Source organism: Alligator mississippiensis, chromosome 3, assembly GCF_030867095.1.
Source record: "Alligator mississippiensis isolate rAllMis1 chromosome 3, rAllMis1, whole genome shotgun sequence".
Lineage (NCBI taxonomy): Eukaryota > Metazoa > Chordata > Crocodylia > Alligatoridae > Alligator > Alligator mississippiensis.
The window spans coordinates 102,213,894-102,241,674 of NC_081826.1; the positions used below are offsets into that span (position 1 = coordinate 102,213,894).

The window sequence follows — 27,781 nt, forward strand, 5'->3', positions numbered from 1 at the left end:
AAAGTGATTATGTAGAAATGGCATCCTTTGTTAAGCCTAAGACTATCCCAACCCCATAATTGGTACAATAAAAGATATCACCCACAAAAAAATCTTGTCTCATATTTCCTGGACAATCATGGCTACACAATAGCACTTAAACACTACCCCATCTTTTATCAAATTGCTCTGTCTATATTTGCACAAAAAACATAAGATTGCACATAGCTATTTTTTTTCCTGTTAGTATGACAGAGTCCATGCAGCTTTGGAAAAACAAGATGGATTCTAATCTACTTTTTAGATCAGGCAGGAGCTAAGATCTAATTGCAGAATTGTTAGAAATGAAAATAAGTTTTGAACTAGGAAGATTACAGATATATTTTCAGAAACTAGGCTGAACCTACAGAATAGGTAACTGAAATAAAAATGTAACAAATTAAAAAAGAGATCAAATTTATAACTCAGTGGGCATGTCTACACATGCACATTTACTTCGCAGAACCAAAATTGCTGCACAGTAAGGGCACACATCTACATGTGCATGCCCATACTGCACAGTAAATATGTTGACTCACATCGATTTGAGTATAAATGTAATACCTGCATCATGCAGGTATCAAATTTACGTCCAATTAGTTACTGAGCAATAATGCACATGTAGACGCCTTATTGAGCAGTAACACTGTGTGTTACTAACTTTAGTCCCAAGTCAGACCATACACAGTGTTAATTTGCTTTATCGCCTGCACATGTAGACACAGGCCTATTCCTGCTTGCTGTGCAGCAAATTTAAGCCGGAATAAATGCACGTGTAGATACGTGCAGTGACAGTTTTCATCCCATCAGGAAAGCCAAGTGATGGTGTATGAAAACTAGGGGTTTTCGGGCACATGCTCCAGAGCCCATTCCTTAATATGAATGATCTCACCTCTTAAAGAAACAATCTCTGAACTTCCTTTGTCATGAAATGTTATTATGAAAATTGTGTCAAAGCTGAAACCATGGGCTGAAAGTATTTGCAAAACTTATGTCCTTTTGGACCCTTGATTACTTCTGAATGTCCAGGTTGTAGTAGTGGTAAAAAATGCTTTTTCTTCCAGATGTGAAATTCACAAAGCCTTCAGAACAATGCTTCCAAATTATTTCACTGCAGTAAACTTTATACCTGAGTTTGGTAGTTCTAGATATGACTATATATTTCCTTACTGGCTTTTTCTAAACCAAGAATATATGATACCTATTCTCTGAAGATTGTACTGACTTCCAGCTAATTTCTATTTGCAAATCAACATGTTGGTTCTCATTTATAGTGCCCATGTGGTTTGCTTCTTGGCAACCTTTCCCTTTTCCTCCAGTTTTGGAGACCACACTGACTCCAAGACTGGTAAAGAAATGCAGGATCCTTTGATTTCAGGTTGTTGGTTAGTGTTCATCTAGGCCAATAGTGACCCAAATTAATCACCATGAGAAACTAAATAATAAATCTATGTTCTATGAGAAATTAAATCATAAATCATCACAGTTTTCTTGCTGCATTTTTTTGGTGCTCAGGACATATCAAAGGAATTTAGAAATCTGTTTCTGTCTTATCAGATCCAAACAAAGATGCTTTTTCTACTTAATTATATTAGTACACTTTCCTTGCTATTTGTCTTTTCATCATGGCAGGTCAACTGTAGTGCTCATTTACTCGTTTGGTTATAATTATATGATTCTAGCATTGTTAACATTGATAGAAACAGGGGGTGAACCTCCAAGAATTCAAGTTTTGTTTGAGTTGCAGCTTGGAAGCTGGAATGCCTCTCAGACTTCTGTGAATCTTTGACAGGATCATAAGTAATCTTGAGCACTCAGTTCCTGTCCTTAAATAGATGTTTTTTCCCATGTAACTGATGTTTCTTGTTTATACTTGGGAAGTGCAGCTCCCTACTGTCACTGAGAATGCTTTGCAGGAAGTGTTCTGAGTTAATCCCCAGACCAAACTGAAGTTCACTGTTGCTCCCAGGGGGAGGGGAATCTATCTGCTGGCTGGCAGTTTACAGCCAGTTTTCCCTAGCAATGGCCCCTCCTCTCTCCCAGCCAGTCTGTGTTTCAGAATGGGAAGAGGGAAAGGGAGGAGAAGTAGCTCATTCTAGGGGTTCCCCTGCTGGTGCTGGAGGGTGGGGTGGGTGAATTGGAGCCTTCCCACTTCAGGGGGCCTGCATTACACCCACCCTACCCTCCAGCAGGGGCTGAAAAACTCGCAGACCGAGCTCCCTTTCCTCCTTCCCATTTTGAAAACAGTGACAGGCTGGGAGGCAGTGAAGACAGAAATTACTGAAGATGCTCTGTTTTGAAACATCTTCATCTGAACCTTATGCAATGAGGGTTCAGATTCTTGCCCGATCAGCCATTTTTTTAAGCAGTATGCAGCCATGCCCTTGTGTTTGGTCATGTCTGTAGGCTACTTTCTGTGGCCAGATCAGGTGAAAATTGTTACTTCCATCTACACCCTATTTGCTAGCTCTACTTTTGATGTAAAGGCAACTCAGCTCCAACCTTGGAATTGAAAAAGATGGGCAAATCCAGTGAACCATCTAAGACATTGTTTTCCGGGCCCAGCCTATTTTCTTCTCTCCTATATTTCCAGAAGATAGGGCAGGGGTCTGTACCTTACATTCTGATGAAAAAAGGTAAGAGGAAAAGCTTGAACACCTTGTGTTTCTTTCCGAGACAGCTGCTAGACCCCATTTCCATGCACAGGAAATAACATTTTTGTCCAGATTGCCCTTCTCCCTTAGGGTAATTTGAAGACAGTTAGATATATCAAAAGGGGAGATTTTTCTTTTCATTTTTCTTCAATATTACCATATTATATTTTATTTAAGGATTTTAACTCACTCTTCATTAGAAAAAAAAGTTACCTCACCCTCTCTCCTTGAAATTTCTCAGTAAGTTTTACTTTGTCCCAAAGTAAAGGATCTCCATTAAAAAGTTACGTGAACAGAAATAACATAGAAAACTAAAATCTTTCAAGTAAAAGATTAAAAAAAAATAACTAAATCATATTTAACTTCATAGCTCTATCCCTTTGGCATTCATTGCATTACATCTCCTGACTTTCATTTAGAATATATACAAAAAATAGGTTAAACATCATTACATAGGTTGCAAAATTAAATAGTTAAATATATTTTACTATGTTTTATAATAAAATATAATGCCAGTTACTGCACAGTCATTTAGTACTGCTTAAGCAAGTACTAAATGACTGTGCAGTAACAACTGTGCAGTCAGCCACTCTAGTAAATGCTGCCACTAAGCAGTACTGAGCTGTTGGGTCACCATGGTTTGAAATGTTGTTGACTCTGCTGGAGCCAAGCACAGTGGTAAATTATGAGCCTTTTGGCTCTGGATTAATATAATGCATAATGGGCACATCTACATATATTGGTGATGCAAAGGGGGTGCATGCAGGTGCATGTGAACCCCCTGAGCTTGGTGGTGCACCCCCTGCAGAAAGGTGCCACTGACACTGCCAGCAATGCCTGTGGACAGTTGCCAATCACCACCCCTTCTCTCCGCTCACTGCCAACACTGCTGGCAGCATCTGTGAGTGGTCCCCAATCGCCACTGGCCGCTGCCAACAATGCCGGTGGCATCTGTGGGTGGTTGCTGACTGCTGGTCAGCACTCACCATTCCCGGCCTCCCCACCACTGCTGACAGCACTGTGGCAGCCTGCGGGAGATCACCACTCACCACCACCAGGCTCCTGCTGCTGACAACACCACCGGTGCCTGCAGAAGCTTGCCATACCCTCCCAGCCTCCAGGGGTATGTGGCATTCATGTCTACATATGCCACTGTGGTGGGGCAGCAATAAATTCAGGAGCTTTTGCTTATTGCTCCACAGTTTATTGCTCCCTGGAAACTCTTGGGTGCACAGTTTGCAGCAGCCCTGGCAGGCAGGTGGCCCAGCAGGTCAGCCTGCCAACCTGGGACTGCTCCAGCCAGACTCAATGTGCTGTGGACGGGCTGGCTGGGTCACAAGGGTGCTCGAATGCAGGGCACTTAAGCACCCTCATGCCCCAGCCAGCTCAGTTAGTATCTCACACACACACACACACAGTCTCCTACCTGAAGGCAAGAACAAAACAAATTACATCAGCTGCAAGTCAGGACTCAAGAATCAGAATTTGTAAGTTTACTAAAACTTCAATATTTCATGGCTTTCCATGGCAATCCCTTTTAAAGAATAAATGGAATTGCACTATTTGGGGGATGCTGGGAAAAGAGATTTGTAGCTGCTTCCTCACTCAAATCATTTCAAATAGCAAAGCTTTCAGAGGTGCTATACAAAAGATACAGGGTTCAGACAATCCTGTGTGTTGGCTTTGGGAAAAAGCCAAAATAATGACATAGGCACTGCATTAACGAAAGTTCTGTACTGTATTGGATATATGCTTCTCAACTAACCAGCAGTACAAGATTATTTACAATATAGACATACTGTGTGTTCATGGAGGGTTATAGCAATTTATTTTTCTTCCTTCTTGACCACAACTAACTGTAAGATGCAACTCACTGCTTGTATTGATTTCAGTAGGAACTGTGAGGTTTCAGGCCTCTGAAAAATCAGGCTGTTTATTTTGGTGCCTTAACATGTGCCAAACTATAGGCCCCCATACTGAAGCATTTGGATCAGTTTAATTTTTTGTGTTTGTGCATGTGTCTCCAGCATTTAAGACTCACAAGTGAGATGTTACTTAGACTCTCAGGCCAAAATTCCAAAGCTATTAAGGCATTGCTACACTCATTCTTGTAAGTAACTTGATGAAGTACTATTTTAGGTAGGTTTTACGTCCTCAGAAGCCTATGTCTCACTGAAAGTCTATGGGAAAGACACTTATGGCTAGCTTCACAAAGAAACTCAATGCTAAACCCCAGAGTAGGTACACCTAATTTGACATAACTGTAAAGTTCTGCCCAAGAGGTAGATTCCACATTCCTTAGTTGTTTACCTAGGCTCCCATTCATATACAATATATGACATTATACGTATACTAATTAGAATATATATTTGTAATTCTGTTTTCCATTATCTTTTCTAGTCGAGCCGCTGGTGTAGTAACTGCCTAAGAAATAAATGCATTCAGGAAAAGTAGGAATCTCATAATAGGAATCACAAGAGGCAACAGCATAGGCAAAAAAGTCACCTAAAACTGCCAGTTGGAATCGTTCTGTAGAGGGATGTATCTTAAATATTGTCTTTCTTTGCGTCTGAGACACCTTATTCTGGGATGGAAGATGGCATTTCCTTCCACATAAATCATCTATTGAAGTTAAGAGCCTCAGGCCTTTCTTACAAGGTCCAAGAAAGGGGTTAGTCCATTCTTCTAAATGTTTGTATTGGTGTCTTTAATTTTATCAGTAGTTCACTAGTTAGAAGCATTCAGCCAAAAGGCTGGCAACCTGGGTCAGTGAAATTCTCATTATTAGTCCTTAAATGTCACTCACTTTGCAATTCTTACTATTACATTTTACACCGTTTCTAATGCTCCATTCTTCAAGTTTGTGTAAATCTTCCTGTATAACATACCAGTCCTGCCCCATCTTGGCAATATTTCCTCATTTTGTGTCACCCACAAATGACATAAGAGCACAACTTCCTTCACCAGTCCTCAGTAGATTAAATCGGATGGCCACAAGATCCTGAAAAATATCACTAGCAACTTCTTTCTAGTATGAGAACTCAACATAACTCTTTGTAATTTCCCTTTTATCAAATTCCATATTTATCCTATGATTATAGCATTTGTCTTTATTTTCTAGGTTGTCGAATAATTTTCTGCAAGGCACAGAATCAAATGTTTTGCTTAGATCTAGACTGACTAGGTCCATTGTATTACCTGTTGTCCAAGAAGTCATGCTAACCTGTCACAGAAGGATATTAGATTGATCAGACATGATTTTCGTTAGATAAAGTCATGCTGTGCTTTGTCCCATTTTCTGTTTACCACCATATCCTTGATTATTGTTTCAGTATTTCAGTCTCTATTTTAAGACCTAGAATTGCCTAGGTCATTTGTATTCCTTTTTTTTTTAAACAAATAGGCACTATTTCTGCTATTCTTCAGGTTGCCAGATTCATTGGAGATGTGTGCTAAAGGACTTGCTATTTTGTGTATCAGTGTGCTTACATGGAGATTGTTTATCTCTTCCTCCCTGCCACTTCTAAGTCTTTTGAAGTTTTCATAGTAATCCATCTGAGCTCTGCAATCTGAGGTAAACTTTTACCTCCTCATTGCTGTTTGATACTCTATGAGCATCCACAATTAGATCTTCATCCTTACTGAATATTGTAGTAGAGTGTTTATTCAGGACTTGGTTCAAACATAGTATATCCTTACTCTACTCTCTCTTGTAATTGCTCACCTCCTATTTCTATTTATATGACTGAAGAATCATTTGCTATGTTTTCACTTCCTTCAAAAGACATGCATAAAAACATTACATTTAGACCAATAAAATTGAGCTTACTGTGGTAAAAACCTCTAGCTGTCCAAGCATGCATGTTGTTTAGTTTGGCTTGAACATGTCACATATGGTGCAACATTAACCATATCAAACCTTCCCTCTTCTCCAGAGCAGACCTGAGGTGCCTAGCACAGGGCCTTAGGCATTTAGCATCACATCAGTCAACTACTGTGAAAATAAAGCTGGCCTAGTCATACTATCCCAGTATCTCCTCAAGGCCATCTGTTGCTGAGAAGAACTAACGACCAATCTTTCTCTTGGAAGTTGGAACAACACTTACCTGCTCAATCCCATCTCCCTGTCCACTGCAGTGAGAACTGCAGGCCTCTCCCTCCAAACTCCAGCAAGGGTTATAGACCCCCTGATCCCCTCAGTCCTGACCTCCTCTGCAACCTGCTGCCAGTTGCTCCCTGGATGGACCTTAATTACAAGGTAAGTCCAAGCACTTCTGATATATGTACATGACCCCCAAACTCTGCATCTCCCTCTGTTTCCCATTAAAAATATACTCAAAGCGAGTGTTTTTAAATCAGCAGGAAAAGACTAAGTAAAGACAGGCATTGGATTTGTGTGTGCCATGCTGTACCACACCATGAGGATGGGTGACAGACAGGAAATACAAATCAGGAACATGTGAAAACACAGTGATAGGAACCATTGGCATTGTATTACATCAGAGACCAGAAAGGTTTCCTCCATCCCTCTTTCCCTCATCCATGGAGATGGACACTTCTGAGAAAGGATTCCTGCACAAGAAAGCTCATGCAGCTGACCACTTCTAACGTGAAGTTCATTCCCAGGTTGAGGTCTGTGAGTGGGCATGCTTACCTGCTGCTCTTTGTCCTACTGGAATTGTAGGGACCTCTACCAACGTCTTCCTTCCATCTCTCCTGCCATGTCTTTGAGGTCAAGTTATTCTTTGGGAGTATAGATGGTATCTCAGGTGATTGTACAGAAGAGGTTGGTCTTCCACAGGGCTCCACCATTCCTACACCCTGCCCCTTTCTTCTTGGGTGATGAGTCATCTCTTCCTGTTGGCACTGAGTGTATGTCACCAGTTCTTGGTTCATTTGCAGCCCAGTTTGGTCATGGGCTTTGCAAATGGTGGATGGCTGTATCCTCTGGATGGGTTGTTCCTCCTTGAGTGTTTCACCCAGCTTGCAGTAACCTTCCCGCTCTCCGGGATCTGGGAAGATGGGGTTTCTGCCTGCCAATCCTAAGGATCATGTTTGATGCCTCACTGGGTCTCAGGTGTTGACTCTCTAGCTTCATTAATTAGAACTCAGGTTTGCAGGGGAACTGGCTTCCCCCTGCTATATATCCCTAGCCTGGAATTACAGAATAACACAACAACAAAAAATTTAGTCTGTCCTGGACTCCAGCTTTACTGTCCATAGCGGCTCTGAGCTTGTGGGCTCTTTTTATTCAATTTCTCTGGACAAATCTCTCCTTTACCTGGGTTCTTGGGGCCCTCTGAGGTTCTCTGCCTCCAATATCCACTCTTGTCCTCTTTCCTGAGGGTCTAGCCTTTGTTCCCTGGGGTACTCTTTTCCCAGTGTCCCTGTCTCCCTATCCAGTAGGGCCACCTGTAAGCACTCCGCCATCTGGTTTCACTTATCTGAATAGTTGACTGGGTTGGCTCCTCTCTTGGGGTTGCAGTCTGCCTGGCATCCCTTAAGGGTTCAGCTGACTGGTTCCTGGCTGTGTCAGGGTCCTTCTCCCAATCTTGCTGCAATGTCTCCTCCTCCTTCCACACTGAATGCCGAGACATCCTTGGTATTCCCCCTTTAAACTTCCTGGCCATTTCCCTTGGCCAATCAGCACAAGTCCTCAAGGCACGTGCTACCTGGGCCAGGTGTGCATCCCCTACTCCCTTCCCCAGAGTTCCTTTCAGTGCCCTGAGGAAGCACCATTCATTCAGGACGCCGACTGGTGCGTCCCCCTTGCCTGTTTCCCCAGCAGTCTGGTCTCTCCAACCTCTGCTACGCAGGTTTCCTCTGCTGCAGTTCCCTCAGAGAACTGGGACAGTGCCGCTTATTTGGTTTCTGCCGGGTGAGTCCCATGCATCCCAGCAACTTTCCCCAGCATGCCGGGTGGCGTGGTGTTCCTGGCCCTGGCTGGGTAAGTTTCTTGTTTGTGGTTTGCTGCCAGTGGGTCAGGATGGCATCATTCATCTAAACTATGCTGGGAATGATTTTGCCTGGCCTGGACCCTCCTGCAGTGGTCTGATAGGGCCACTTCCCAGCCCCTGCTACAAGGTCCCAGAAGAGTTTTCAGTAGGCACTTGACAAATCTAGTTCATGATCCCACTGCAGAGTCTGTGGCTTTGATTCAATTCCATGTCTCACAGCAGAAGCAGTCAAACACTCAAGACCCCATGCAGTCCTGTCCTTTCCCAGAAAGAGTATCCCCCCACACTCACACACACATTCTCCCCTCCATTCCCTGAGGGAACACATACTAACCTGGTCCCTATCAGTTCATCACCACCAGCTGCTGCATCTGGGCACGTTGGTGGTAGCACAGTTTGCAGGAAGCTCACAGAGCCTCCAGAATGGGAAGGTGTGAGGCTCAGAGCTGGAAAGATCTTTCTCCTTTCCTCCTGTAATGGGGGGGGGGGGTGGCTTCTTGGAGCTGATTTTCCTGTGGCCCACCGACCTGTTTCTGGGGTAGCTACCCACCTGCTCGCCCACCATGCCTTGATTAATTAATTGATGTTAATTAAGCAGGAGGCTGCCCATTTCTTGCCCCGATGCCAAGGGGTGTTATCTGCGGCTCTGTTCCTCCCCTACACCGCGGTCCAAGCCTTGTAGATGACATCCAGCTGTTGTCAATATTACCGGCCCTACACTGGGCCCCAGAATCCTGCTATTTGAACCCCACCTGGATCCCTCCATTCAAGTGGCCTATGCCGCCTTCATTCCAGGCTGCATAGCTCCCTGAGCTGCTTCCCCCTTACAGGTGTTTTCCCCCCAGGACCTTTGGCTCTACTGGCCCTGGCCCACCTTCTGGCCAGTCAGAACCCCAAGCCTTCAGCTCTGGGCATCCCTCGTGGTGGGCCCCTGGCCCTTTGACCCTTCTGGTCCTGGACCCAGCATGGACCAGTCAGGGGATGTCAAGACAGGTGGGAGTCTATGGACCCACTCTCTTGCAGGGTCCACCTTCCAGACCCTACAAGGGGGTAACCCACCCAGTTGTGGGAGCTAGGGTTAAGGCATCCCAACCTGCCTTTCACTGGGGTGGTAACTGGCCTGGCATTTCCTGGGGGCTCCCGCGCCACTGAGAGCCCCACCAGGCCACCCACTCCCAGCAGGTGCAGTTTTAGGTCATGCCCAGGACCAGGAGCCTCCTGACCATCCCCTACAGCTCCTCCCTTACCTCCAGATGATACCTGCAGCCAGGCAATGTTGTTACCTGGCTTTCCAGCAGCAAAATGCCCTGTTTATATGGGCAGCCCTGAATCCAAAATGGCTGCCCTAATCAGGTACCTGCTGGCTGCTGTCTTCTGGCCCTTAAAATGGCAGGAACAAACAGTGCCCTGCCACACCCCCCAGTCTGTAAGCAGAGGAACCAAAGACAAAAACTGAGGGCAATGGGCAGCAAGGCTGTACTCAAGCAGTGTTATGTAGGCAGAAAAATCACTCAGTCAGGTCCTCAGATAGCAAGCTCTGAGTCATTAGAAAATACAATGGATATGATGTCTATAGGTGCCTAAATAGGAGAAGTTGTCTGCAATCTGTCCTGTTCTTTTATGATATTTGGCCCCATTGACATCCTCTCCCTTTTTTTTCCCCAAGGCATATATATCCATCATGATAGTTCAGTCACTGTGGCCTCCCTGCTAAGACTGCCAGCAACTTTCCACAAACTGGCAAGTGTGACCGGTATGATGCTAACTATTGTGATGGAGTATATGTCATGCAGACCATCATGTAAAATAGTACAATCTGTTATATTATTGCTGTAACATAAACCAGCTAAATTTGATGTCAAATAAAAAGGAGAAGGAAACATGCCAACCCTTTTTAAAACAGTGCAAGTTGTAACAGGTGGAAAGGGCATTCAAACACATAGAGGCATTCATTATTAATATATAACAGCAGAAAATGGTCATAATGTATATGACTAATAGCAAGACAGGCAAGGGATCTTTTTTATCCAAATTCTATTGAGAATAACATCAATCAATTTGGTAGTTGAGTGTTTTTTTCTAACAATGCATTAAGCTATAAGTAACTCCTCCTTTTCTCTCCATTTTGAGAAAACTCCACTGTATAACAATTGAAAAAATTATTTCCCAGGCCTACTTTTGTTCACTTTATGATGAATCTTGTGCATCCAACCCAGTTGCAGTTAATGGATATTTTCCCTCAAAGCCTTACAGTGTCTGTTTTGTCCACTCAGCCTACTTAAAAAAAGGAAAGAAAAGACAGAAACACAGCAAAATAAAAAGGAAAAAATAACATTCAAGGGATCCTTCACTGCTTTTGTTATTCTCAAAATGAAAGTTTATAATACAGAAATACTCTAAAACCCCTGCTTTTGTTCTTGAAATGCTCAACAGATGCCTCAATTGCCTGGCTAACAAATCCTGAACTTATTGTTACATTTTGTGATACTGCTATTATTTAAAAATATGGTACTTGTGCCTTAGGATAAGGACCCTTACCCTTTTTGAAGTGGCATGAAATTCAGTGCTCAGTCATCGGGAGTGCTGCAAAGCACAGTGACTGTACATACTGCTACTGCTCCACAACGAGGGGGTGGGGGGGTGCTGATATCCCAGCATGCTTTGCAAGGGTCCTCCATCTCCAGAGGTTCCCAAGAATAGCAAATGCAGAGGAAAGTGTTGATTCGCTGGCCTTGGAAACCACACCCACACAGGGAAGGGAGAAGGAAGTGAGGACCAAAGCCATCTTGGATGCTGGAAGACTAAGGTACATTCTGTAGCATGATACATAATTGTACAGGTGTTACACATGGTGCTAGAAATCTTTGCACAACTGAAAAGTTGTAATCCATGTTTTTTCCCTTCAACAAGCTAAGTGAATGGGTGGACATTTTCTTTTTGCCATGCTAAAAGGGTACATATAACACTGAAAATATAATGTCTCTCCATGGCCTTAGGCCATCTCCTTGCAATGTTTGAAAACCTGTTTGCAAAACACTGCTAACTGGCATTTCTTCAGTGCATGTTAATGATGCCTATTGGCATTTAGATTGGAGATTAGAGTGAAACTCTTTGCAATGCTCTTTGTTTTACCATCTTTTGTTTTAAACTTGTCACCTGGGCATAACTGAAGAGGGCAGTCTGTCAAAGATTAGTCCTGTTCAGTAAGTAATGTATTTTAACTTCACATTCTCTCCTGCAATATAAATAATACATCAAAAGGAGTCTTTTTGTTACTGTTTTGCCTTTTGATTTTTCTTGTCAAAGACTAATATTAAAGAACATTTTATTTGGCTGTACTGGTAAGATATATATATATATAAAAGAACGCACAGGGAAGGAAAAAATACTCTTGAAAAACAATACTCCTTCTAGTGTGTTGAACACAGTTCAAAAGAACCAGATGATCCTCTAATCTGCCAAGATGGGTCCTTCCAACTGTATTTCAGTTATGATACTAAGATTATATAGGGAATCTAGTATATACAGTAAAAAAATTTACTTCTATTCCTTCCCTGATTTTCTGGGATCAACAAGCTAATCCTGAATCAACTATGTAAGTCCTAACAGAAACATTAGAGTTTTTCTGAACATCTTAAATTAGTCTGCAGACTTTAAATTAACTTCCTGAAAAATGTAATGCCATGTGAATAACACTTCAGTGTAAAGAAAGGAACAAATTTAAAAATCATTTTTTGCTTGTGTGTGTGTGTCTGTGTGTGTGTGTGCGTGCGCACATGCATATACATATGCATGTGTTGGCACACACTTTCTTTCTTCTTCTCCTGCCCCTGTAGTCACAAAAGCGTCATCAAACCCTCAGAAAACCTTTGTAGGATGAAAGAGGAGCCTCTCCTTGAGCCACGGTTATATAACTAGTCTTCTTGGAGAGGTGTAATTAAAGTTTATTCAATAATTTGTGTCTGCAAGAAAGACCCCAGTTACCACAGGAAAATGAAAATGAAATCTATATAAAGTGAAAAGAATAATTGGCTAAGATTCATGAAATGTAAAATATATTTTAGGAAGTCACAATAGATTAGTATAATGGGAAATCACAGTGTGTCAGCACTGATCTAACATCTCTTTGGAAATATGTAAGAATATAATATTCAGAGGCTTCCCATCCTTTGAAGCTTTTTACTCTTACAGTATGCAGTTATAATTAAAAGGAAATATAAAGAAATACTAAAAGGTTTATCCAAGTTCAGTATAATATGCTTGCTATTGTACCAAGGGGATAGGGAAACAGAGCAAATAAGAAAATCTGATCTTTTTAAAAATTCAGGTTGGGTTTTTGTAAACTAAAAAAAAGACCATTTTGAATAGTATTGTTCATATCAGATCAGGCACTGGAGGGTGAGATGGGGATGAGCATGGGGCTGGAAAGAGAATTCAATTTATAATTTTGGTGATAATCATCCTAAGACACCACAAGTCAAGAATTATCAACCTCAGTGCCCTGGCCAGGCTCCATTTTGAGTCACTTTAATCTACTGTTCAGAAGTCTAAGTGAAATAATAGATTTAATTTGGGTTTTTTTGTCCTACTCCTAAAAATCCCATTTAACATTCCCAGTACAAAATTACTTCTGCATTAAACCCTGCAGGTCAGCAAGATTTAGAACCTAACAGCAGTGATGTAAATCCAGAGTAATTCTCACTCACTTCTGTGGAGCTGTTTTACATTTACATCAAAGTAGGCACACAAATCAGAACTACTGGCTACAAAAAGACATAGCATCTCATTTAGAGCAATACACGTAAGTGATTATTAATTATTAATTAATTATGATATCACGTAAGTGATATTATTATTTCACTCATTTAAAAGAAGTGTGAAATATTAAATGAATTCAAAGGTCCTGTTGGGTTTTACACCCTTTTGGTCTTGTGTAGTTACAACCCTTTGGTCACCTGTTTCTGTAGCCAACAGCATATAGAGAAGTATTGTAGCCAGCATGTTCAGCTAATTCCCCAGCCCAAACAAATAGAGGCCCATATATAACTGAGTCAACTGGCAACAGCCTTTGGCATGAGTAAAAAGCAGAGCTTGACCTCACACCTCCAGAATCCATAGCAAAATGCCTTGGTCACTCTACCACCATGCCCCACTGTTGTTATATACATACATCACAGTCTATTTTTTCCTGCTGGAAGTACCATATTTACTGAATATAAAACTACCCTGAATATAATAAGATGACCCCCCAGTAATTGGATTCTATGTTTGGAAAATGTATAAATTTATTATAATTTTTCAGGTATGTAATCAAATTATTGGAGGTTTGCCTTGAATTTGTCCCCGTCCATCTGCTACAGCCAGAAAAATAAATCTGTGAGGATCAAACGACTCCCTTGCCCTCTGCTTCCCCACAACTTTTTCCCCCTGCAGCCCCTCCCCCCCTTCCTTATTGTCAGACCCTGCTTTCTCAAAGCACATGCAAGTGAGGAGCAAATCTGAAAACACTGGACGCGTCTACATGAGATGTTTACTGTGACTAATTAACTGCACAGTAACATCTCAGCATCTACATGTGGGGCCTTATTAGGGCTCACAAAACTAATACACTCCACAGCAGGGTAGTGTTTATAAATATGAAACCACTACCTTGCTACAGAGTTTTTTTATGCATAGCAGTGCATGTGTAAATGCTGACTGAGTGGCTGGGATACAGGGTGTTTCAGTGCTGGGGCTGCCTGCCAGCTAGCCTTGTACTGAAGAACACTTGTGCCCTAGCCAGCCGCTCCACAGCACATTGAGCTGGGTCACAGTGGCCTGGGCCTGCTTCAGCCAGGCTCAATGTGCTGTAGTCCAGGCCAGGCACATGTGCAGACATGTGTGGGAGCATCCCAGGAGAAATAAATCATGGAGCAATAAGTTTGACAGTATAGATGTGCCCACTGACCTTGAAATAAACATACCTGTAGTATTTTGCACATAAGCAAATTACAGGTGCCCAAGATTTAGGTAATCCAGAATTGATGCAGTTTAGCTTTTTTGGAAACTGCTGCAAGTTTTAGCATAGGAATTCCATAAACACACTTTTAAGCAGTGCTTTTTTTACCTACTTACATATTATACAAACTAAGCATGACATTAGTCCACACCCAAAAGGGTCATGCTTTACCACTGGACTGGGCCCTAGCACAGTCAACAGCATTTAAACCTTTGGAGACCCAACAGTTCATCACTGCTCAGTATATGGGTATATTCTAGATAACATCTACCCCCCCAACAAAGGATCCATGTGCTAGTTAGAACAGCAGGTTCTAGTCATGCGTGGGGTGGGCTTTCTTGTCATGAGTCCTGGGATCCTCCAAAATTAATATGAAAATGAGGTGCAGGGCAACTTGGTCTGGCTCCATCAGGAGGTCATGAGGCACTGGTCATGAGGAGGTCATGGAGGTCAGAGTGGCACTAATCTTATGTGACCAGCTGAGAGAGAGGGTGACAGTGGGATTCTGGGTGAACTAGTGAAGAAACAGGAAAAACTGGAAATTAAAAACTAAGGTACAGCTCAGTTGTGGGAGTAAAGAGGAAGTTGAAATGTATGCAGTGTAGTGGCTCACCATGACTTTAAAAAGACTTGGCACGGAGAAGGGCTGAGCAGAATGGGCACTACCATATATCTTATGCAGATATGCTGCATTAACTTATTATTGTGGTAGGTCCCATCAGCATGTTTGCCCACTATGGGTCATGTGTTTTATAGTCATGGCCAGTGTTGGCTGCATTTAATCAACTTCATAGTTGGTTTTCATTACTAGCACATGCTGCTTTTGGCAGAAGCTTAATGATAGATAGTGTATTTAATGAAGTTTCTTGGTTTGCAAATATAAGATGAGGAGCCTTGTCTTGCAGTAAGGTATTTCTACCTGAGATTCAAATAGACAAGCAAAGATAAAAAAAGGAAAAAATTATTTGTGTGTCTCAGCCTTTACATTAATCTTACTACAAGCCACTTTCTCCCAACAAGTCTCACCACACTACTTGTTTGAATACTAAATTATAATGAAAATGAACATATGATCAGAGAAGGAGAAAAACAGAATGAAAAATTAAGCATAGAAGGCATAATATAGTATTTACATGAAAAGATAAAAAGTATAGCTGGTTTGGAATTTTCCATCATCATAATATTTTGACAGAAAATGCAACTTCCATAGTTGGGGTTTTTTTGTGATTTTGTTGAAAAAATTCAGTTTTCAAAATAATATATATATAATTTTACCCAATCTGAGCTGACTCAGAGCGCTTCATCTTTTGAATTTACCTGAATGTGTTGTTTTTCATCAGTCCAACAAAATGTTAAAACATTACAGTGCATTATCTTATGGCAAGTACAGTAATCCTGATACCCATTTTTTCCTGACACCTAAGTTCCCCAGATAACTACATCTTCTTAATGCAATGTGATTTCCCAGTGGCTAACCTGCATGGGACAACTTAGGAAGTAGTGACATGAGTCTCAGTGCACTGTGAGGGATATTGTCGGGCCTGGCTCAGAAGGATATAAGACTACTAAATTACAACTTCCAGTAATTAACATGCTGCTGTGGGTAAATGCAGTTCAATAAAACAAAATTAAATATTTTGATGTAAGGATGTCTCTTTAGTATAAAACTAATTTATAAATGGAAATCAATCAGCTTCAGGATAGCAAAGAGTTAAGAGAGCATTTAGGAACTGATAAATGAACCTCAAACTGTAAAGAGCTTGTGGGGTTTTTTGGCACTGAAACAATGGATTACATAGACAAAGAACTGTCCTACCAGCTGCCTGCACATATGGCTCAGTTTTACAGAGATTCTGAATTGTTTTACAAAGATACCAAAATCTTGACTACTTGGAATTTAATGACTAAAAATTTGTAACACATTTATCAGAGTCCAGCTGCCTTCACTCTTTCTGCTCCCTAAACTTGGTAATCTGGTCCTCAAATATATCTACAGTTCAAGAGCAAGAATCAGCAATTGTTTTGGTTTTGGGAACTTTTCCTGTGGATCACATGATACCTGCCTTCCCTAAAGACAGACATTATTTAATAATGAACAAACAGTAAGGTTTTCAGTACAGAGAATTTGGACAAACAGAGGAGCACAAATCCAAAATGTAAAAGAGTTCCTTGAAGAGAAGAAAGGTTGGTATGGTAGTAATCAAAAAAATTTTATTAGGTAGGTGGGGTTGGTCTGTCCTTCCATGCTGCTTTTTAATACCGTCAATACTTGAAGAAACCAAACAACATTTTTGTGGTTTGCTTGAGCAGAAATGCAACTGGAAAATGATCTCAAATGGAGCAAAAGAGGCAGTCCAATAGAGCTGGAAACACAGTAATCTCTCTTTCTCACTACATACACAGTTAAGTAAAACGTTTCTAAAGTAATGTGCCCACTGGTAAAAAGGTCATTGCTTTATTTCCAAGTAAATCTGGAAATTTAGCTTTTTTCCTATTTAAAGTTATTCCTATGGGTTTTCAGCCCCAACAAATAAAATTCTGAAAGAAAAGAGCTCTGTCATGATATAGATCTCAGTTCAAGTCCTACACCATAATCAAGACCTATATTTTCTATCTTACAAGGAGTAAAAGACCTATCACTAAATTTAAAGTGCCCTTTAGTGACAGAAGAGCTTTTTAAGAGGAAAAGGTCAACCTCCCTTCTCCTAGCACTAATGAGCTCACATTACTACCATCTCACAGGCTTCAATTTAACAATGAAGTGAAGGGGTCCCTGTCTACTACTGAGCTCTAAGAAAAACAAGTTGAGAAAAACATGTACAAAAACACTACAAAATAAAGAACTAAATCCTGTGCTACCTGTGACTCCAAGAGCTGCTCATGTTATTTATCAGACTGTTCATTTGTGGTTTTTTGAAATATCACTCACTGGAAAATGGTGGTCACAGACACAAACTGATTCTGGGGATAGCTCTGTTCACCCCATTGAGGGAAGTATTTGCTCTGCATCATTATGAATACAGACTAAACGCAGTTAGTAGGAAAAGCTAGGAAAGGAGTAGACAACAAGTTAGGGGCAGGCAGAAGTGCTGAAGCAGACATAAAGGTTGAGGAAGACCTGACACTGAAGAAAAAGGAATTAATATTAACACATTGCTTCAAAGTAACTCACCCAGGGAACCTTCAAAAAGTTGTTTTCCTGTACTGTGGTTTTATAGTGCATTGACTTGCTGCTAAGCACACCATTCATTTAGTGGCTGGGACTACTGCCCTTTTTCTGTGGAAATATGTAGATTCCCATGAGAAGCCCACACTCAAGCCTTGGGCTGCTACTGCTTAGACTGAGCTTTGATTAAATAAGTAAAAAAAGAAGAATTCACTTTCTTTTCTATTATTATTTTCCTTTGTCATCAACTTGTGCTTAATATATCATAAAGGTATAAAACTATCCCTTAAAATTAATGACCACTATAGTCACAACTTAATGGGCTTTGTTTCTGTGCCATAATACATTTTAAAAGGAGTAAATGGAATGGAAATATTTTCTTTATCAATATCCAGCTGCAGGGCTGGAAAGCAAAATACTAAATGTCCCTTATCCGCTCTGACTCATGAATGAGGTATGGGGGGGGAAGGGTGGAGTGTGCTGTAGGCAGTTTTAAAAATGGTATGCTAACAACAACATACCATCAGCTAAGCTAATATTGCCATTATTTTCTCGTTAAGGATCTTACCTTTCTGAAATGCCTCACCCCTAGAGAATGCATCTAATGCTAGCTTTTTTAGTCAGCATTTAACTGTTTTATTCAACAATTTTAGCAGGAAGAAAAGAATATATTTTTGGCAGGCTTCTTTGAGTGTTAAGAATTCTAGACAACAGCAGGATTTGATGCTATTATACAAACTAAGACATTTTATATTTCATTGGACTAAAACAATTTACAGATGACTAAAATGGCTCATGTTTGTAGACTGCTAAACCATGAGAGCTGGGGGTTGTCCTTGGTCTCCAAGACTGTCTGTATTAATACACATGCTCACACATACATATTCATATACAAAAAATGGAGAAACCATATAAAAAAGCTAATTCCTATTCCAAAATAACAATAGCTGAAGGGAAAATCAAAGAAACTGATTAGGGGAAAACCTAATTCAAATGTAATTTTTTTTTTAATAATATTTTTTGTACTTGGTATTCCATTTGGTCTGTTACCTGAATTAAAGGGTATAATAGAGTGTAATGGGTAGTAGTGATATAGTTAAGGCTGAGATGACCCTTATCCCATATCCCTGTTTCAACATGTTTCAAAACATTAAGTACCCATGCTTGATCTAAGGCTTTCTGCATTCTCTTTTATCTCTGGCTCTAAAGGAGGGTTTAACTGACTGACTGACTGACTGACTGACTGACTGACTAGCTAGCTGACTAACTAACCAACCAACCGAGCAACTCAAATTGCTTGTGAATTATCTAAACAAATCAAACACAAAAGATGAAAATATATGTTTAGAATATGAGAGTTTTATTTGCTTTATTCCTTAAATATGATACAAGCATTCTCAGACTTATGACACAGTTGGTTCCTGAAAACAGCGTCTTAAGTCGAAACCTTGTAACTCATAACCGATTTTCCCATAGGAAACAATATTATAAATGGGGGATTGGTTCCTAAACCAAGGCCCAATACCCTATTTTCACCAAAAATAACCCAGAATTTTGTATTCAATCAATTATAGATGAGTAATATAGCTACAATATGAGTAAGGTAGTATTTATCTTGTAAATAGCAATCATACTGATTTGGAAGGACTTCTTTGAGGAGACTTTGCTGAACTTTTTGAAGGCTCTTGGTTGGACCTGTTGAAGGGTTCTTGGCTGGAGTCTTCTCAGGAGTCTTGTCTGCTTTCTTAAAGAAAGCATCTAAGGAAGTTTGGACAGATGCTCTCCAGGGAGATGGATGATGCAGTGAACTTGTTCACTGGTGTGGTGTGGTGTCAGATTAAGCATTGTAAAGTCAAAACTGATGTCAGAAAGTTGAAACAGGGTGTCAATTTATAAATGTTGTAAGTGTGAAATGTTGTAACTTGAAATGTTGTAAGTTGAGGACTGCCTGTACTGTATTTAAATATAGTGAATTCCTTGGGACTTAATCTTTAGGTCTTTGTTGCCTTGCTTTGTGTTATAATCTTGCAAAAATTACACTACACATTATGTTCTGGATGCCATAATGTCCACTGGATCACATCTTACAAAAATTTTAACAAGCAGAAATGGGTTCCGAATTGCAAAATGCTGTTTCCCAAAATACGCCTAAACTCCATGAACAAAGCAGCAGAGCACACCAGGTAAAGCAACCCAAATCCATTGAATCTTAAATTCAAATCTCAATTTACTTTGGTTTGGCACATATTAGTTTACCTGGCTTTGATAGCCAGCTTAAAAAAAAAATTGTGGTAGCTATGATAGAGCATATGGAGTAGTTTAACATAGCATATTGTGAATGAAAAAAAAATAATCTCCCTTTAAAGGCCGTCCAGTGCAAATTCCAAACCAAAGATGTCAACATAAGTAACATTAACTTTGAGAAAAAAAAGAAAGAAATACAGGATGACAATCTTTGAACATTCTGAAGTTAAAACCCTAGAAACTGCTGCACTGTTGTACCATCTCCAATACAAAACCCTATTTAGTATTTGTGTTAATTACCACATAGAAGCTGCATCAATTACTGAGACCCCACTGTGATAAGTGCAATACAAATACATGGAAAGAAACACTCCTTCTCCAATTGCTTCACAATCTAAATAAACAGTCAACTGAGAGCAAGAACTGTTAATAAAGGAAGCTGACATTTTACATTCAACTCTTTAATACAAATGGCTTTGGACAAAAAAATGAATATTTCTGTACTAAATCTTTTACATGCTTATTTATTTATTTTGGGGTTTTAAAAAATGTTTCATTTTTGTAGATGCAAACAAAAACATTTGGTTGGTAACTTTTTTCAGTTATTGGGAACAATTTCACTTTAAAATGTTTTGTTGCTAAAACATTTGTGAAGATATCAGTAAAAGACATTGGTTGATAAAAATGGGAAGAATGGCTTCAGTTTTTTAGTTTCTGCAACAAAACCTCAACTACTTTTACAAAGAAAATGTAGATAAAATTTAAAATTTTGTAATAAATTTTTATCAATATAATTTATGAACGTGTGTGTGTGTGCATATGTATGTGTGCACACATACACAAACAGATAATGTTTCCTAAACTGTTCTAATTAACTCATTTTACAGATTAGGAATTGAAGCAGAAAAGATTACGAGAAAAATTCTGTTTTTTCTTCAAAGATGTGTATAATTACTTGTAGGCATTACATTTAGGTCAACCTATGTAGGGTTAGGTTGATCTAAGTACTGAACATTTAGGGCATAGGCACAAAGTCCGTGGGTGCTCTGGGGCTCAAATGCCCACCAAAAAATATTAGTGGGTGCTCAACACCCAGGAGCCACTGCCAGGACAGCCACAACAAAAAAGGTGTGCTTTACTGGAAGCAGCAGCACGTTATTTCAACCTGACTTTGCAGCATCTATAAAGATCAGGTGCTTTCAGGAGGGCTCTTCGGATCTTTTAGCTAAATCTGATTCAATCAACTATTATATAAAATATCCAAAGCAGCCCCACTGAAGTGCCTGGTCCTTACAGATGCTGCAGAGCTGGGCTGAAGTGATGCAGAGCCTCTTCTGGGCATGCACAGGGCTCAGTGTGAGACTCACCAAGTTTAAAGTGAATCCCCCTTTTTTTTTTAATGTCTTCAAGCACACACTGGCAAATACCAAAGTTGGCACCTATGATTTGGGGATCTTATATCAGGCAAAAAATGACTGGTCTGATCCAGCTTAGTTCACCTGGAGAGATGCATTAAGTTTGATTGGGCACTGGTTAGCCCAATCAGCTGAATGTATGCACACATTCAGAGCACAGCCCTGGGGTTGTGAAAGTCTACCCACTCACTCCCACCCCAGGGCTCAACTTCTCCTACCTCTCCCCACCCTAACCAAGATATTTTGGCTCTCTGATCCTCCCCACCCTTGGATGGGGACAACTCCCTCCCTCATCTCTGTGGACCCACTGACCATCCCTGAAGACCTCCCCCCTGTCCCATCAAAACCTCCCCTGGAGTTGCCAACCCCTACCCTCACTGTGGATGCATGAACTCCCCCCACCCCCTCCCAGTTCTACCTGCCTCTCCCCACACGCAAACTGACTTAGATTGTGTTCTCAGCATGGCTTCCAGCACCAGCAAAATTGGGGTATAAGTGGGAATCTGATCTACAAACATAAGGCTTCAAGCTGCATGATCATAGATGGGGTCTCACAAACATGTGCACGTGCTCTAAGTGACAGACAATTTTCAGGCATCCAAGTTACCAAGTGGCATCCTATTTTCCACTGCACAAAGACCTAAATTGCATATATACTTGTAAATGCCTTACATTGCTAAAGCTCTGCCCTATATAACTAAATATGTCCCTGTTGGGCATGATGCAGTGCTGGGACAGAGGCATTTGAGGTGCCATTGAGATTCAGGCCCACAAGGGATGCACAGAACAGAATAAACCTTGAAATTCCAGTGCTGTATGCTGGGTTTGCATTAAAATTGCAAATAGAATTACAGCACAGAATGAAAAATTATACAGAAATAATAGATGTAAATGTTAATATGTAGTGATACAGTGCCATATACACTTAAGAATGCTGTCAAAATGAAACAACAGTTATCATGATTACTACAAAAAAAAAACAAACATCAAGCCCACCATCTTCACTCACACACAAAAACTATTAGGAATGAATGACAAAGTTTGTACTCAATAAGACTGACATAGATGTAAGTACAGAAAAAGGGCTAAGCACAAACCAATTTTCATCAAGGTAACCAAGGGTGGTGATTTAATATACATCAGCTACTCTGTGGTAATTGCCAGCATGTATGCTCTTATCCTAGGGTAGAGATGAGTTCAATTTCAGTTACTGCAGGTTAAGAATGTACAGATAGATGCAGGCGACTGGTGAGGGGTGCGGTATGGCAGAGGGCACATGCCCCCTCCCCCCCCCCCGAGATTGACCCCTGAAAATGGGGCATTTTTTTTGCCACATGGGCTGGTGGCATGTTGAGTGGGGGGCACAGAAGTAAAGAAGTGGATATGGGGCTTTTGGCCCAACCCTGGGCCCACCCACAAATTGTGCCTCCCCAGACTCAGGAGGCACCAGTCACCTCTGCAAGTAGGCACAATGGAGTAACTGCCTCACTGTAAATCCCCACTTTCCTTTACTTCAAAACAATTGATTAATCATTATATAATTGATATTTATGTATTTAATTGTTGAAAAAAAAGATTTATAGTTGGGCATACCTTAATTAAGTATATTCTTGTTCTACATATTTTTGAGAGCTTTTGGCAGTAGCTTCTGCTATGAGTGTGGTTTTCCTTTGCTGAAGCCTCAGGTTTAGGACAAAAGGGCAAGATAAACATGCAGCCATGCAAAAAATGCCTCTGATTTATGCTTTGGCAGTTGTTGCAGACATGTGGTGTCCTGGTTATAGGATATCTGATCCCACAATAGGCTGTTATCTGGTTCCAAACTATTTGCCCCTTGAGCTGGTAACCAAAAACTATTCATTGGTAATTTAAGTTTTTAGAAAGTGTTTTGTCCTAAGAAAGGAGGGAATAAAAAAAAAAAGTATTTGGTGATCTGAAATTATGTTACATTTTGTTGTGGAAATACAAAAATGTGACTACTGTTTATATTAATTTTCACTAGTGTGCAGCAATAAACCTGCCAAGAATCATGCCACATATAATCAGAAATTGTCAGGGCTCCTCGAGCCTGCGGTTCCAGAGCAGCCCACCATGCAGACTGCCTAGGGGACAAGGTTTTCAGACTCTAGACTGCCTTCTTTCCAGGGCTACCTAACTGTAAAGACCACCAACTTCCCAGGCTGCAGGAGGGCAGCTCAGGGAGTCAACTGGTTTTGTAATGTAGAAGCTTTGGGGTTTACTAGACCTGTAGTAGTTTGCATGGTGCAGCTGTCTCAGAGAAACACATCCTAAAAGCCCGAATTCCCTTGCAAACATTATAGCAAGCTCTAGGAAACCCATATGCAGGGTTCCATTGGACACTACCTGGAGGTCATTGCAAATCAGAGCACTTCCCTTCCCTGCAAAAAAAAAAATCAGTTCTAGGAATTAACATTTCCATCGAAACATGTCTTGTCAGAAAATGTCAGACTCTCTCCCTTTGGAACCTCCTCTCTAACACTAAAAATATCTATGGTTTGAACTTATGTTTACCACAAGTTGACTAATGCTATTTTGTGCCTTATCTTTATTCAAAGTGATTCCTAAGGCTAATTTCTATTTTTAATGAATACTTATTTAATTGATACCAATTTTGATTTCTCCCTTTGTGAATAAAACACTTGCCTATGTATCCTTCTTCTTTCTCAATCTGAAAGACTCAGAACTTCAGATTTCCCTGAAATACGTTCCAGTTGGTATTACCAGGTGGTTAACTTTAACATTCTTTCAAGATCTTTTTAACATATGACCAAATTTTCAATCTTGTTAAGACAAGCTGTACTGCTTATAGCATGTGTTATATTCTGTGAGGAGACAGTGATTCTTGGAGAAAGAGTTGTATGAGAAACCAGTTTTCTCTTTGCTTTGGTCTTTGATTATTGTAATTCAAGAGGCAGAGTTCTTATCTGGAATCAGCTGTTGGTGTCAGACTGAAAGAAAGAATTTAAAGCATCCTGTCTGATCATTTCATTTTAGGTCTTTTGGAGATGCACTAATAAAACAAGCTAAAGTTAAAATACCTCTTAAGAGTAATTTATGAATCCCCCCATGTATCTTAATTTAGAGTTAATTCATAAAACTACTGATAGCAAATTACAGGAAAGGATAAAGCATGTATATATTTTTAAGAGAAATAGGCAGTTGGAAGTCTAAAGTCTGCCCTTTTTATGGAGAAGACTTTAGAATTACTCCAAACTGAATGGAGTAACTCCATTTACCCCTAGAAAATGAAGATAGATTACAGTATAATAGAATGCACCTGCATTGTGCAAATGCCATTAGAGATACATAAGCTAGCTCATTTAAAGCTAGTTTGAGTACCAGAAAAAGGTATGGCTCTATTAGTGCAGTTCTCTACCCAAGCTAATTCACTGTGCTGAGAACCTCATTTAGAGCTTATTAAGGTAACTCCATAGCATCTAATGTATTTAGCAATGTTTTATTTAATATCATAAGGATAGTGATTGACCATGAAACAGTCAGCCCCATCCCTTTTTTAAATAAGTTTAAAATAAGTATATATTATTATTTTACTAAATAATATTATTAGGAGTGATAAGGGTCTTACATGCTCTCAATCCCATGATATACTGTCTACTTGGTTCCCCACACTTGCTCATGAAACCAGGAAAGATAAGATAGGATTGAGACATGAGCTGCTGGAAAGTGCATCTCAAGAACTGAAGGGATAGAAAAGGGGTAAAATAAATATATGAATATATATTTATAGAGGAACTATATATATATAGAGAGAGATATATATATAGAGATATATATATATATTTCTCCTATAAGTTTATTCTTAAGCCAGTTCCTTTGATTACTAAAGAATAGCCCAGATTCTATTGTTATCCTATTCCCTCCTTTTTGTCTCAAATGGCTACTCAGCTAAGTGAAAACCCAAATGGGAACTAAAAGAGCAGAGAGAGCAGACAAGGACTTAACCTTTGTACACAGCAATTCGGACCGCTCCAGGAGCTCTTAACCCTTGGATTGTCTGCAAATCAGAGACAACCTGAGCAGGGTGTGGGACCCAGGGCAAATCAGTCTGTGCAGGGTCCTGCCCCTGGACACAAGGAAGCTGGTGGTGGATTTGGCAGCCAAGGGGGAGGGAGAGGGTTGCCAAGTGGCCGGATATGAAGCCGGTGACAGTGCGGACTTGCCATGGCCACTCCGCTCAGTTCCACAGGGCCCCCCAAAGTGTGGGGCTTGGGGTGGTCTCCCTGATTCCCTGCCCCCCCTCCCCCACCAGGGACAGCTCTGTTGCACATTTACACCTGACACTAGTTTTAAGCACTCATTATGACACACAGTTACACTACTCCAGGGCAAGATAAATCTCTGATGCATGTTACCCAGCTCATTTTACACTAAGGCAGAGATCGGCAAAATACAGGCTGCAGGTTGGACCAGTCCAGAAGGTGATTTCATCCAGCCTGCAGGCAGGTACCCACCAATTCATTGCATTTGGCTCAGCCCATAGCTGCCTCTGCTGCACTCTGCATGAGGCTTAGCTCTGCCCACTCCTGCTGAGGCATCACACTGCACTCCCACCCGCATGTGTGGGCATGCCACAGCCCCAGCCCCAACCCCAGCCTTGCCCAGCACACAGCTGCTGCCCCTCCTGCAGCCACCCAGGGAACTGCTTGGCTCCTTTAGCCTCCAGTGGCTCCTCTTCCTGTCCTTGTTGCAGCATTCTGGGCAGCTGGTAGGGAAATGGGGCAGAGAGAGGAAGGTGCACTTGAGCTGCAGTGAGGAGCATGGGGACAGGACCAGTGGGAGCATGGGCCTGTGCCCAGAGGGATTGTGGGGCCTGGATCACTCCAGTTCCATCACACCAGGCTCCCCATGGCTCATGTGTAGCTCCTGGGACTCTTGTGTCACTGGGGAGAGGCCCTATGCAATGAAATCAGCAGCCTGCCCTGCTCCCTGCTGCCATATGAAGCCCAGCTGCCTTGGCCCCACTTCCTGCTTCCTGGCATAGTCCTGGGAGCCATGTGTGGTGGCAGGGAGTCAGGCCAGGCCACCAGCTTCATCACGCATGGTTCTCAGCCCCCCCTGCAGTGCACAGCTCTGGCTGGGTACAAAAGCTGCAAATGAGCCACAGGGAGCCCCACACAATGAAACCAAGCCAACCTGGCTCTGCTCCCTCCCAGCAAATGCAGATCTTGGAACTGGCTGGAGCCCCGCACCACCAGGGGGCTCTGCCTGCACAGCCCATGAGTTCCCTGAGGACCTACCACCTGGTGATGCTGCTGGCAGCAGGAGCTATGCACCATGGGGGGATGTGTGGGGGACCCCCATACGCACACCCCAGCACACCCACATACATATACACACACACACCTTCCCCAACACTCTGCCCACACACCCTTCCACAAATACCACACCCAAACACACCCCCTCACACCCCCATACACACCCCATGCCCTCCCATACACAGAGCCACACACCCCAAAATCTCCACAAATCCCACCCACCCACATCCCTCATACACACACCCACCACCCTACACCCCCCCCCCCAAACAATATACAAAAGTAAGAGTTTATTTTGAGCTATGATATGCAGGCACCTCAATGTACAATACACAAACACATCAGGACAAAAATATTTTTGAAATAAAATATTTTATAGTAGATGCTTGGTTTTTAGTATATCATTTGGAGGTTTTTTCTGGTTCCAAGATGCCAAACCACCTCCCAAAAGGGGTACTTCCAGGGGCAAAGGGAGGGACTTCTGGTGGAAAAGCTCAGGGGTTAGGGGTGGGACTTATGGTGTCAAGATGGCAATGAAGGGGAAGGGCACCTGTCAATGGGTGGGACTATCTTGCTGCCCTTGACAACTCACTGAAACTCAGTAAGCAGCCCTCCAGCTAAAATAATTTCTTATGCCTGTACCATGTTGTGGCCAATCTAGACTACACCTTAGTGTAAACACCTCACCTTCCTTGCTGGCCTGGATCAAGCCCACTGCTCCCCCTGCCCTCCCCAGTAACCCAGATCCCCACTCACTGCCCCCTGCCCTTTCTCCTCTGCTAGCTTGTGGCTTCCCACACTGTCTGTCCCATGGAGCAGGCAGGGAAGGGTTAACCTGCCTGGCTGGTTGCTGCCACCACTGCTGCTTTATGAGTCTAGCCACAAGTAAGCAGGAGAGAAAAAGCAGAGGGCAGTGAGCAGGGGAAAGGGGAACCCCAAAGGCAGAGGTGAACCAGGGGAGCCCTGGAAAAAAGGTGAGATTTATACCTTTCAGTCCTCCAGGCTACTGCTGGCATGAAGTATGACTGCTCC

At 41.5% G+C, this 27,781-nt stretch overlaps 1 long non-coding RNA gene across 1 annotated transcript in view; it reads left to right on the top strand.

The window, feature by feature from the left end:
• Positions 1-27,781, top strand: part of LOC109283883 (uncharacterized) — a 75,565-nt gene that overhangs the window by 25,135 nt on the left and 22,649 nt on the right. The window lies entirely within an intron of this gene.